This window comes from Aedes aegypti, chromosome 1 (assembly GCF_002204515.2).
Source record: "Aedes aegypti strain LVP_AGWG chromosome 1, AaegL5.0 Primary Assembly, whole genome shotgun sequence".
NCBI lineage: Eukaryota > Metazoa > Arthropoda > Insecta > Diptera > Culicidae > Aedes > Aedes aegypti.
Window position 1 is genome coordinate 298,259,006 of NC_035107.1, and position 14,766 is coordinate 298,273,771.

Here is a 14,766-nt window from a genome sequence, read left to right on the forward strand (position 1 = left end):
CGTAGTGAAGTGAACCGTCTCTCCCAGGTGCACTGAGCCGGTCGTAACGTCACGAAACGACCGTGGCCATTCGTTATACACGGCCCAGCACCTCGTTCCACGTTTTGGAACGAAACCCAGCCCTGGTACGGGTGAAGCGCTCCAGAAAGATCCGGCAGTCATCGGTTCCAGCCTTCAAGATCAAGGTAACTCGAGCAGTGAGCTAGGCCAAGAATAATCAAAATCAGATCAAATTAACCCCCCCCCCCCCAAAAGATTGAGTAGAGTTAGATTATATTTTAAATGGAAAAGCTTGATGTTTAGAATTTGTAAAACCGAAAGAAAGATTTACAGGTTGAGAACGATCGAGGTCTGTTACGGTGAGTATTCCCCAAACACGTGTGCCGACCCTGAGAGGCAGAATTACAGGTGAGCTAGCTCGGGACGTGAGGACGTCCATGCCATAGACGCGTGGGCGTCATCGGTAGTAACAATTGGCCCCCCCTTTCTACATTCGTGATTAGGAAAAGACTGGATAGTCGCCTCTTATTGTCAACATGGAAAACCCAATTGATAATAAAGCCGCCGCTTCCGCGGCGTTTTCAGAGCCTAAAACCAAAAGGAAATTCACCTTCAAACCGCGCAAAGGGCCAATCTCTCGAGATGAGCCCTCTAGTCAAGCGGATCCTAGGATCCGTCGAATGCCAAACGTAGAAGGAGAGCCAGATTTTACTCCAAAAAATCTTTCTACGAGCTTCACCACGCCAAAAAACGATCCGTGTGACATTGACGCTTTCAGTGTCGCTGATCTTTCGGCGTTGGGGTTTCTAAAACGAGTACCAGAACTTCGTCTTAATTATTCCGGGTACTTTGATCTGGTGGAATCCATTTACCGAGACATGATGTCTCAGGATAGATATTGGATTCGTAATGTTAGCGAAGCAATGTGGACCTACTATTGTACGATGTTGCTATGGGAGAGATTGTACTTTGTACGAGCTCACCAGAACGAGATCCCTCTGACCGCTTATATTGACTTTAAGTCACATATGCCAACTGGAATCTGTATTCCGAAGGCTATTGCTGTGTACTTATCAGCTATCGGTCCGGTCAGAGACCCGAATTCTCGTAAATGGCATGTTAGCGTTCCCGAAATTAACGAGAACGCCGTCAATGGTATAGCCGGATTCTTTGGCCTCGTCGATGGAGACACCCACCATATTTATGGTAGTACACCGTCCCCAGGCGTTGCCGCCTATTCCGTGCTTCATGAAGCTGCGAACCCTCCAGGAGTCGAGATGTGGCGACTGCCGGTTGGAATTACTCCAGCTGCTGACCTGCACGCTCTTCAACCCACACGCGCATTACTTGGATACATCCCCAGGAGTATTCCCATTACGCCAGAAGTACGTAACATTTACACCGAATTAGGAATCGAAGCTGCTTACGACGGAGAAGTTCAGAATTTAACTGACATAGTGTTCGGACGGAACTTTAATGGGATCCCTTTTTGCATCGAGTTGCTTAGACACGTCTCAACGAAAGTTGCTGGCGCTAAGATACCCTCGGTTATCGGACCCATAGAAACAGAAGTCGGTTCCCAAACACAACTAGGATATGTGGTTGCTAACGACGATCAGTTGCCTAGAAACTCGCGCCCGACCCAAGGAATTGTAACAGCTAGGTGTTACACCCAGTTAATCGCGCTACGCGCTACCGCTGTTGTGTGTATAGTGATCATATCACCCATCCGGTAGATTATTCGAGTAGACTGGACCCCCTTATCGCCACGTTGGGGCCAGCTATAGTGAAAATCCGGTGTGCAAGTCTTGAATCGACTACATAGACTGTCCGTAAAGTGCGTTATCCGGTCAAGTACGTGAACAAGATAGTGTCGTAGTGAAGTGAACCGTCTCTCCCAGGTGCACTGAGCCGGTCATAACGTCACGAAACGACCGTGGCCATTCGTTATACACAGCCCAGCACCTCGTTCCACGTTTTGGAACGAAACCCAGCCCTGGTACGGGTGAAGCGCTCCAGAAAGATCCGGCAGTCATCGGTTCCAGCCTTCAAGGTCAAGGTAACTCGAGCAGTGAGCTAGACCAAGAATAATCAAAATCAGATCAAATTAACCCCCCCCCCCCCCCCCAAAAGATTGAGTAGAGTTAGATTATATTTTAAATGGAAAAGCTTGGTGTTTAGAATTTGTAAAACCGAAAGAAAGATTTACAGGTTGAGAACGATCGAGGTCTGTTACGGTGAGTATTCCCCAAACACGTGTGCCGACCCTGAGAGGCAGAATTACAGGTGAGCTAGCTCGGGACGTGAGGACGTCCATGCCATAGACGCGTGGGCGTCATCGGTAGTAACAATTGGCCCCCCCTTTTTACATTCGTGATTAGGAAAAGACTGGATAGTCGCCTCTTATTGTCAACATGGAAAACCCAATTGATAATAAAGCCGCCGCTTCCGCGGCGTTTTCAGAGCCTAAAACCAAAAGGAAATTCACCTTTAAACCGCGCAAAGGGCCAATCTCTCGAGATGAGCCCTCTCGTCAAGCGGATCCTAGGATCCGTCGAATGCCAAACGTAGAAGGAGAGCCAGATTTTACTCCAAAAAATCTTTCTACGAGCTTCACCACGCCAAAAAACGATCCGTGTGACATTGACGCTTTCAGTGTCGCTGATCTTTCGGCGTTGGGGTTTCTAAAACGAGTACCAGAACTTCGTCTTAATTATTCCGGGTACTTTGATCTGGTGGAATCCATTTACCGAGACATGATGTCTCAGGATAGATATTGGATTCGTAATGTTAGCGAAGCAATGTGGACCTACTATTGTACGATGTTGCTATGGGAGAGATTGTACTTTGTACGAGCTCACCAGAACGAGATCCCTCTGACCGCTTATATTGACTTTAAGTCACATATGCCAACTGGAATCTGTATTCCGAAGGCTATTGCTGTGTACTTATCAGCTATCGGTCCGGTCAGAGACCCGAATTCTCGTAAATGGCATGTTAGCGTTCCCGAAATTAACGAGAACGCCGTCAATGGTATAGCCGGATTCTTTGGCCTCGTCGATGGAGACACCCACCATATTTATGGTAGTACACCGTCCCCAGGCGTTGCCGCCTATTCCGTGCTTCATGAAGCTGCGAACCCTCCAGGAGTCGAGATGTGGCGACTGCCGGTTGGAATTACTCCAGCTGCTGACCTGCACGCTCTTCAACCCACACGCGCATTACTTGGATACATCCTCAGGAGTATTCCCATTACGCCAGAAGTACGTAACATTTACACCGAATTAGGAATCGAAGCTGCTTACGACGGAGAAGTTCAGGATTTAACTGACATAGTGTTCGGACGGAACTTTAATGGGATCCCTTTTTGCATCGAGTTGCTTAGACACGTCTCAACGAAAGTTGCTGGCGCTAAGATACCCTCGGTTATCGGACCCATACAAACAGAAGTCGGTTCCCAAACACAACTAGGATATGTGGTTGCTAACGACGATCAGTTGCCTAGAAACTCGCGCCCGACCCAAGGAATTGTAACAGCTAGGTGTTACACCCAGTTAATCGCGCTACGCGCTACCGCTGTTGCCGTGTTCAAACCACGTGTAGAGTATGCTAACATACCCCGTAATATGCGTGGTGACTACAAGAAATACCTGCTATGGAAGCCCACCACGACTTTGCAGCAATTGGTAGATGCTGGTCGTCAGATTGATGCTTCGAATTTTTCCCTGTGCAACAAGATGTTTGGCTCGGAAAAATCTCCAAACGTGGTAAACGAAATCAAGAGTAGTAAACCAGATTCCAAATCCCCACCCAAAGGTCCTGGAGTGAATGGAAATAGAGGGATCCCGTTTGAATGATTGGTGAATGAAAGTATGAGAGAGTTGAATCAGTAGGTAAGTTTAGAAACTCACCAAAGTAAGGTTGTCCCCCACATGTTGAGCGAGTAGAATTGAATTTCCATTTGAGAGAGATGTTTTCTCAGGAAGAAAGAAAGATTAAAATGAGCATATCATGTCGTAACCACGGAGACTTAAAAAAAATGAAGAGTTTCACAATAACTCGTCAACAATCGTCCAGTAAATGAACGATCCGGACCTACTACCCAAAAGAAATTATGTGATACTCATATCATGTATCAATCGTCACGAAAGATTTGAATTAAAATTATCCATAATTAAAATGTGTAATTTTTTTCCGAAGAGGGGAACATTGTAACATTTGACAAATGTTCCAACAGGGAAAATCTGTTTCGGTTATTTTTATTTTGCACTTTATTCTGATTGTAAAAAAAAAAGAAAAAAAATATGTATATATATAATTGTAAATTTCATGACCAATATTAAACACCATAATAAAAAAATCAAGGGAGGTACTAGCATAGTAGATCCACTGATAGGGCTTTAGGGTAACTCAGTGTTGCCACTGTTCGAAAGTGCCTGAGCGGCGGAAGTTCATTTGCCGAGGCGAACAAGCTTGTAGCCGATTCGCGCAAGACAATGGGATGAACGTCGCACAATAGAACCCCAACTACCTGGAGGGGTATAAAAGGAGCTCGCACCCTAGAGCAGCTCTCTTTTGGTGAACATCCTGGCTGACGAAGAAGACTGGTGCAAGTATACTAATCCAAAGTGCTCAAAAAGTGATAATCCTCAGTGAGTCTCAAAAGTGTTACGATCCGGACAGTAGTTGTGTGTGTAGTGATCATATCACCCATCCGGTAGATTATTCGAGTAGACTGGACCCCCTTATCGCCACGTTGGGGCCAGCTATAGTGAAAATCCGGTGTGCAAGTCTTGAATCGACTACATAGACTGTCCGTAAAGTGCGTTATCCGGTCAAGTACGTGAACAAGATAGTGTCGTAGTGAAGTGAACCGTCTCTCCCAGGTGCACTGAGCCGGTCGTAACGTCACGAAACGACCGTGGCCATTCGTTATACACGGCCCAGCACCTCGTTCCACGTTTTGGAACGAAACCCAGCCCTGGTACGGGTGAAGCGCTCCAGAAAGATCCGGCAGTCATCGGTTCCAGCCTTCAAGGTCAAGGTAACTCGAGCAGTGAGCTAGGCCAAGAATAATCAAAATCAGATCAAATTAACCCCCCCCCCCAAAAGATTGAGTAGAGTTAGATTATATTTTAAATGGAAAAGCTTGGTGTTTAGAATTTGTAAAACCGAAAGAAAGATTTACAGGTTGAGAACGATCGAGGTCTGTTACGGTGAGTATTCCCCAAACACGTGTGCCGACCCTGAGAGGCAGAATTACAGGTGAGCTAGCTCGGGACGTGAGGACGTCCATGCCATAGACGCGTGGGCGTCATCGGTAGTAACAATTGGCCCCCCCTTTTTACATTCGTGATTAGGAAAAGACTGGATAGTCGCCTCTTATTGTCAACATGGAAAACCCAATTGATAATAAAGCCGCCGCTTCCGCGGTATTTTCAGAGCCTAAAACCAAAAGGAAATTCACCTTTAAACCGCGCAAAGGGCCAATCTCTCGAGATGAGCCCTCTCGTCAAGCGGATCCTAGGATCCGTCGAATGCCAAACGTAGAAGGAGAGCCAGATTTTACTCCAAAAAATCTTTCTACGAGCTTCACCACGCCAAAAAACGATCCGTGTGACATTGACGCTTTCAGTGTCGCTGATCTTTCGGCGTTGGGGTTTCTAAAACGAGTACCGGAACTTCGTCTTAATTATTCCGGGTACTTTGATCTGGTGGAATCCATTTACCGAGACATGATGCCTCAGGATAGATATTGGATTCGTAATGTTAGCGAAGCAATGTGGACCTACTATTGTACGATGTTGCTATGGGAGAGATTGTACTGTGGCGGATACACCCCTGACTACGCCTGTGGAACGCGATCGGTAGAAGTAGAAGTCGAACCACAGAATGTTATGCTGGATAATCATAACATTCAGCCGTTGTAGAACGATGAACTACCAAATGCTTACACAGCAGAAAGTATGTGTCACGCCACTCAGTAGGTAGGCTAGCGTAAGGAAATGATTTTTGAATAAAGCAGATATATACGAACCACCGACTGGACAACATCATTCTATCCAAACTAATCCAGTCAATGCATGGCGATCCTAAGCCAGTATTAAGACCATAAATTAGTGTTTAGCACTAAGTGAAAGTATTCTACACTCAAGTGTAATGAAAAGTTTTGAAAAAAGAAGTGTTTGAGGCCGATATCACCGTAACAGTTGTGTACCAGAATGAACAGTACGCGTGACATTAATTGCAAATTAAATCGCATGGGAAAAACTTACTGAAACGATGGGTTGGTTTTCGGCTGACGAAATCGTCGCCCCAACCATCACCGCGTCAGCACCGAATGGTCACCACGTAGCACAAACCATTGCACTTTGCGTAATGGCTGGCGTAGCCGTGGGCTACATATTGGCAAAGAGTATTATCAGGTGCCACCGCCAGCAAACTGAGCGGGTTGCCGAACGTACGGCACGGCTGGCGACGCTCCCAGCTTAATAAGTGAAAACGAGAAACCAACGTAACAAGTGAAACATGAAAAAGACTAGTTTTCTGGTGCTCCGTTAATTTTATTTTTCGTGTCAAATGTCAAAAAACTAAAATTTTAAGAGATTTTTACGATTACGCGGTACACAGTGACTCGTTGCATCGAGAAACAGTAAAGTGCTCGTCAGAGAAAAACAATCGGCTTGATAAACCAATCGAAAAGAAGAAGTTCTCGTTTCGGACTAACCCCGCAAAGAGATGAACAATGGCAGAGAAACGGACGCTGCACGAGGAAACTGATATTGATTAGCTACGAGGAAGTCCAGGCCAAACAGCAAATAGGTGAGGCCGTATTTGGAGTTGCAGCAGCAGCATTAGCGAAAATCGAGCCACAAAGCACCCGGACGGGATGGCGCGAGACGCTGTTGTTTGAATATCGAGAACTCAACCAGACAATGGAAAATTATTAACAACAACAGAGCAGGGGGAGTAACGAAATAAACTGGTAAATTTAAAAAAAAAAAACATTTACACAAAAAAAAAATTTATTTTAGGTAACAAGGATAACGAAATCAAAACAACCAAAAACATGAAAAACTAAGGAAAAAGAAGAAGATTAACGATAAACAAAAGAGAGAAAAACAGAAATGTGTGAGTAAACCAAAATTTAAAAAAAAATGATATCTTTTGAATGGATAGATTTTTTATAATCCAAGATGCAATTTTAAGATTGCATACTAGCTTGAAAAAATGTAATTTCGGACTAGAGAAAAAAAATAGCAAGATTAAAGAATTACTAAAACTCAAAGATAGATTGAGAATCATAGTAAAATATAAAAAAGTAAGAGTAAATCTATCAAAACAATATAGAGATCTGAGAGTGATCATAAATGATTGTATCAAATTATTAAAAAGTTCAAACAAAAAGGACCTATCCATTCAAAAGATTATTAGTGAAGAATCAGACTCAGAGGAGGACCACTCGGAATCATCAGACGGGGAAGAAACCTTACCCAAGATGGCTCCAAAACTAGATTTGGGCACTGCCCTAAAGCTGGTAGATAAATTCAACGGGGAAGCTGAAAAGCTTTCCAGTTTTTTTGAAACTCTGGACCTCCTTAAAGATTATAACGATGGAGTTCCAGAAATCGAAATTTTGAAATTTGTAAAAACTCGATTGACTGGTCCCGCGCACGGTGTAATAAACACGGCGGTGACCATGGCCGAAGCCAAAAGGCTTCTAAAAATTAAATTTTCTGTAAAATTTAGTCCGCAGGCCATTGAGTCGGAAATGGCCACGATCAAACAAAACAAGAAAACTTTAACGGACTACGGGAAGGAGATTGGTGAGCTAGCAGCAAAGCTTGCAGCTGCTCACGTCTCCAACGGAACATTCGCAGATGAGGCGGTGGCTGAGGCCATCGTACAACCCATCGCGATCCGAAACTTCATGCAGGGTTTGAAGGACTCTAGGACGCAATTTTTCCTCAAGGCAAGGAATCCAGGCACACTTACCAGAGCGATAAGTGATGCTCTGGAGGTGCACACCAATGAGGAGGAAACGGCTATGTGGATGCATGCCGGCCCCTCAAGATTTTATAGAGGAAACTATCGGGGAAGAAGTTCTAATTTTCGGACAAGAAGAGGAAGCAGAGCAAGAGGTTTCGGTTATGGCAGAGGCCGAGGTAGAGGCTTCTACCATAACCAGCAACCTCCCGGAAATAGACAACAACCCAACAATAATAACAACTATCCACAACAAAACCGTGGTAACAACAACAGAGGTAGACACGGACATGCCAATGTAGCTGTCCAAGAACCTCAACAGCGACCAAATCAACAACAGGAAGAAGATGTTGCGAATATTATCGAGCTTTTTCGTGAGTAATGTAGGGAAAAGGCTACCATCGATAACATTCAACATCAAAAATGAACAGGTACCATTTATTTTAGACAGTGGAGCAAGTTGTTCTATTATTTCAGCACATCTTGTTCCCCGTGAAACAGCAATTGACAAAAATGACAAAATTAAAATAAGAGGAATAAATGGTTCAACTTTGTCGTCAGGAAGTATTAATATTTGTCTTTGCTATGGACAAACAGTTTTTGGAATCAAGGCTTATGTTGTCAAGGGATTACCCCCTAGCATACCTGCCTTGCTTGGAAAACATTTCTTGTACAAGTATGAAACAATATTAAACTTCAAGGAACAAACACTAATTGCATACGTAAACAATTGCAAAATTAAAATACCATTCAACACACCAAATATGTCATTTATATGTGTACCCGCTAGAACGGAGATCACAGCATTTGTAGAGGTAAATGTAAACGAACCTCAGGTGTTATTAAGTGAGGAAGTCAAACCATAAGTTTTTATAGCTAATTCAATTGTAAAACCTAACAATGGGAAGATCCCAGTAAAAATTTTAAATGTATTAAGAAAAACAGTTCTTTTGCATGAACTGCAACCAAAAATGGAAAAGCTTGATCAATATAATATAATTCAACTTGATGATGTCAAAACTGACTCGAATAGAGCTGAAAAATTGTTAAAGGAATTAAAAATTAATCACTTATCTCGTGAGGAAAAAGCCACGATTCGAAAAATTTGTCTGAAGTACAACGATATATTTTGTCTATCAGACGATAAGCTATCGGTAACCAAAATTTTATCACCATCGATTGCCGTTAAGCAAAATACGCAACCAGTATACACAAAACCATATCGGTTGCCACAATCACAAAAAGAAGAAATTGCCAAACAAATTAAAAATATGACTGACAGTGGTATAATAGAGGAAGCCCGTTCCGAATGGAATAGCCCGGTGCTCCTCGTACCCAAAAAGTCATGCGATGACAAAAAAAATGGAGGATGGTAATTGATTACCGAAAGGTAAACAATTCCCTTCAAGATGATAGGTTTGAATTAGGAAATATCGAAGACATTATAGATTCTCTGGCAGGGGCCAAGTACTTCACGCACTTGGATCTCTCGCAGGGATACTATCAATGTGAGATAGATCCTAAAAGTAGACCTATAACAGCTTTTTCAACAGCCACTGGTCAATTTCAAATGACCAGGCTGCCAATGGGATTAAAAATTAGTCCCTCAACTTTTTCAAGATTAATGACAGTCGCGATGTCGGGACTGAATATGAAATGTTTAGTTTATCTAGACGATATAATAGTTTTTGGCAAGACACTAGAAGAACACAATAAGAACCTTATTGCTATTTTTGAAAGACTTAGGGGAGTTAATCTTAAATTAAATCCCGCTAAGTGCAATTTTTTGCAGCAAGAGTTGCTTTATTTGGGACATTTCATATCGGAAGAAGGAGTTCGACCTGATCCTTCGAAGATAGAAAGTATAAAAAATTGGCTTGTACCTAAAACAGCCGATGAAGTTAAACGTTTTGTTGCTTTCGCCAACGACTATCGAAAGCACATAAAAGATTTTTCAAGGATTTGTATTCCATTGAATCAGTTGACAAGGAAAGGTGTAGTATTGAAATGGATACCAGAATGTCAACAAAGCTTCGAAATATTGAAAACTAATTTTGTTAACCCACCAATTTTGGATTACCCGGATTTTGAAAATTCTTTTAAATTGCAAACTGATGCGTCAGGGTATGCTTTGGGAGCAGTGCTGTCTAACCGAAAAAACGGAAGACCAGTAGCATATGCATCCAGAGCACTGAACAAATCAGAATTAAATTATGGAACTATTGAAAAGGAACTATTGGCTGTAGTTTGGGCGATCAAGCATTTCAGACCATATCTGTATGGAAGAAAGTTTGATTTGGAAACAGACCACAGACCATTAGTCTATTTGTTTTCAATGAAGGAACCTTCTAGTAGGCTAACTAAATTCAGGTTAGCACTGGAAGAGTATGATTTTAGTATAACGTATATTCCAGGAAAAGACAACGTATTGGCAGACGCCTTATCTAGGATGACAAGCGACAATTTAAAAGAAATAAACAAGAAAGTTGACCAAGATGTTCTAGTGACCACGCGAAGTAAATCAGCAAAAGAGAATTCTGATGGGGATCCAAATAATGAAATGGCTGGCCAGCATTCATTATCAGGATTGTCAATCGAAGTAATCTTTAATGAAAACAAAGTAATACCTGAAGTAAGATTTGATGCTCCAAAACATCAAATTAAAATTAATCCAGCTAAGACTCTAATCCAGCTACGGCGGATAGTAGTAATGCTGAAAGAAATGTGCAAAATAAACAAAATAAACGAGCTCGAAATAAAGAATACTGATCCAGGAAAACAATTTTACAACATGATACATACCAACAACTTAAATAATGGCATGCCACCATTGAGAATAATGGATCAGAAGATAAAGCACATTGAAAGTAAAATGGAGAAAGATCTCATAATAAATGATTTTCATTTACTGCCTACGGCAGGCCATGCAGGTATCGCGAAAACACTAAAGAACATACAAAGGCGATATTTTTGGTCGACTATGAAAAAGGATATTTCCAATTTCATAAAGTCTTGCGAATCTTGCCAGAAAAATAAACACATAAAACCCAAAAATGTACCACAGATCGTAACAACAACGGTAAATAGTGCATTCAGCAAAATCTATTTAGATTTGGTTGGACCACTTGTGTCTAGTTATGAAGGTCATTCATACATACTAACAACACAGTGTGAATTGACAAAATTCATCACTGCGACACCAATATTAAACAAATCAACCAAAATTGTTGCTAAAGCTTTTGTAGAGAATGTTATATTAAATTATGGAGTTCCCGATGAAATTGCTACTGATCGAGGAACAGAATTTATGTCAGAGTTATTTACAAAAATTTGTGAACTTTTAAAAATTTCTAAATTAAATTCAACTGCTTATCACCATCAGTCGATAGGCGCATTGGAAAACTCGCATAAGAGTTTAGGAAATTTTTTGAGAATCTATGCAGCAGGAAATCCTGGAGAATGGTCATCATGGACCAAGTTTTATCAATTTGCGTATAATACCACAACTCATCTGGAGACTGAAAAAACTCCATTTGAGTTAGTGTTTGGAAAACATTGTAAACTGCCATCAAGTTTAAGCGATCCTCCTCCGATTCTGACACCCATTTACAATTTGGACGATTATTCAAAATTACTAAAAATAAAAATTCAAGCAACACAACAAGCAGCACACAAATCATTAACTGAAGCAAAAACAAGAAGAACTCTAAAATTAAATACAAACACAAAAGAATTACACTATGTCACTGGACAGTTATTGTTAATAAAAAATGAAACAGGGAACAAGTTTAGTACAGTATATGAGGGACCGTACCCTGTAGTAGAAGACAGAGGACCGAATGTAGCGATTCGAATAAAAGATAAGGTAGATTTAATTCATAAAAGTAGGACAAAACCTTTTATAACAAATCCATCAATTTTATAACCAATATAATACAGTAAAATATTTTTAGGACGTGTGGCGGATGAGCTCGCTACCACTTACGTTTTTAATAATACCAAACAAATATCATTCCATTTCACATAAATGAGTATCTCTAATGTTAGTTCTGTAGAATCTTGAGAAGACTGAGCTGGAGATATGAGATATCAAAGGCGATCTACAATGGATCACATTAGTTAAACACATTTACATTTCAAATTATTAGAATTAAAAATAAACATGTATTTCAAACTAAATGTTTTACGTTTCAACCATTATAACTAAATGTTTTAAATTTTCAACTATAAGATAAAAATTTAAAAATAAATAAATAGGGCGTGTGGCGGATACACCCCTGACTACGCCTGTGGAACGCGATCGGTAGAAGTAGAAGTCGAACGACAGAATGTTATGCTGGATAATCATAACATTCAGCCGTAGTAGAACGATGAACTACCAAATGCTTACACAGCAGAAAGTATGTGTCACGCCACTCAGTAGGTAGGCTAGCGTAAGGAAATGATTTTTGAATAAAGCAGATATATACGAACCACCGACTGGACAACATCATTCTATCCAAACTAATCCAGTCAATGCATGATAATAAAGCCGCATGATAATAAAGGCGTTTTCAGGGCCTAAAACCAAAACGAAATTCACCTTTAAACCGCGCAAAGGGCCAATCTCTCGAGATGAGCCCTCTCGTCAAGCGGATCCTAGGATCCGTCGAATGCCAAACGTAGAAGGAGAGCCAGATTTTACTCCAAAAAATCTTTCTACGAGCTTCACCACGCCAAAAAACGATCCGTGTGACATTGACGCTTTCAGTGTCGCTGATCTTTCGGCGTTGGGGTTTCTAAAACGAGTACCGGAACTTCGTCTTAATTATTCCGGGTACTTTGATCTGGTGGAATCCATTTACCGAGACATGATGTCTCAGGATAGATATTGGATTCGTAATGTTAGCGAAGCAATGTGGACCTACTATTGTACGATGTTGCTATGGGAGAGATTGTACTTTGTACGAGCTCACCAGAACGAGATCCCTCTGACCGCTTATATTGACTTTAAGTCACATATGCCAACTGGAATCTGTATTCCGAAGGCTATTGCTGTGTACTTATCAGCTATCGGTCCGGTCAGAGACCCGAATTCTCGTAAATGGCATGTTAGCGTTCCCGAAATTAACGAGAACGCCGTCAATGGTATAGCCGGATTCTTTGGCCTCGTCGATGGAGACACCCACCATATTTATGGTAGTACACCGTCCCCAGGCGTTGCCGCCTATTCCGTGCTTCATGAAGCTGCGAACCCTCCAGGAGTCGAGATGTGGCGACTGCCGGTTGGAATTACTCCAGCTGCTGACCTGCACGCTCTTCAACCCACACGCGCATTACTTGGATACATCCCCAGGAGTATTCCCATTGCGCCAGAAGTACGTAACATTTACACCGAATTAGGAATCGAAGCTGCTTACGACGGAGAAGTTCAGGATTTAACTGACATAGTGTTCGGACGGAACTTTAATGGGATCCCTTTTTGCATCGAGTTGCTTAGACACGTCTCAACGAAAGTTGCTGGCGCTAAGATACCCTCGGTTATCGGACCCATACAAACAGAAGTCGGTTCCCAAACACAACTAGGATATGTGGTTGCTAACGACGATCAGTTGCCTAGAAACTCGCGCCCGACCCAAGGAATTGTAACAGCTAGGTGTTACACCCAGTTAATCGCGCTACGCGCTACCGCTGTTGCCGTGTTCAAACCACGTGTAGAGTATGCTAACATACCCCGTAATATGCGTGGTGACTACAAGAAATACCTGCTATGGAAGCCCACCACGACTTTGCAGCAATTGGTAGATGCTGGTCGTCAGATTGATGCTTCGAATTTTTCCCTGTACAACAAGATGTTTGGCTCGGAAAAATCTCCAAACGTGGTAAACGAAATTAAGAGTAGTAAACCAGATTCCAAATCCCCACCCAAAGGTCCTGAAGTGAATGGAAATAGAGGGATCCCGTTTGAATGATTGGTGAATGAAAGTATGAGAGAGTTGAATCAGTAGGTAAGTTTAGAAACTCACCAAAGTAAGGTTGTCCCCCACATGTTGAGCGAGTAGAATTGAATTTCCATTTGAGAGAGATGTTTTCTCAGGAAGAAAGAAAGATTAAAATGAGCATATCATGTCGTAACCACGGAGACTTAAAAAAAATGAAGAGTTTCACAATAACTCGTCAACAATCGTCCAGTAAATGAACGATCCGGACCTACTACCCAAAAGAAATTATGTGATACTCATATCATGTATCAATCGTCACGAAAGATTTGAATTAAAATTACCCATAATTAAAATGTGTAATTTTTTTTCCGAAGAGGGGAACATTGTAACATTTGACAAATGTTCCAACAGGGAAAATCTGTTTCGGTTATTTTTATTTTGCACTTTATTCTGATTGTAAAAAAAAAAGAAAAAAAATATGTATATATATAATTGTAAATTTCATGACCAATATTAAACACCATAATAAAAAAATCAAGGGAGGTACTAGCATAGTAGATCCACTGATAGGGCTTTAGGGTAACTCAGTGTTGCCACTGTTCGAAAGTGCCTGAGCGGCGGAAGTTCATTTGCCGAGGCGAACAAGCTTGTAGCCGATTCGCGCAAGACAATGGGATGAACGTCGCACAATAGAACCCCAACTACCTGGAGGGGTATAAAAGGAGCTCGCACCCTAGAGCAGCTCTCTTTTGGTGAACATCCTGGCTGACGAAGAAGACTGGTGCAAGTATACTAATCCAAAGTGCTCAAAAAGTGATAATCCTCAGTGAGTCTCAAAAGTGTTACGATCCGGACAGTA

General features: G+C 41.8%; 1 long non-coding RNA gene across 1 annotated transcript; it reads right to left on the bottom strand.

Moving 5' to 3' along the window:
• Window positions 1-979: 979 nt before the first annotated feature.
• Window positions 980-13,939, bottom strand: LOC110674199. Its single transcript, XR_002498728.1, has 2 exons — window positions 12,569-13,939; window positions 980-2,488 (listed from the first exon to the last, which is right to left on the bottom strand). It is a non-coding gene; the product is annotated as an uncharacterized LOC110674199 (long non-coding RNA).
• Window positions 13,940-14,766: the final 827 nt, after the last annotated feature.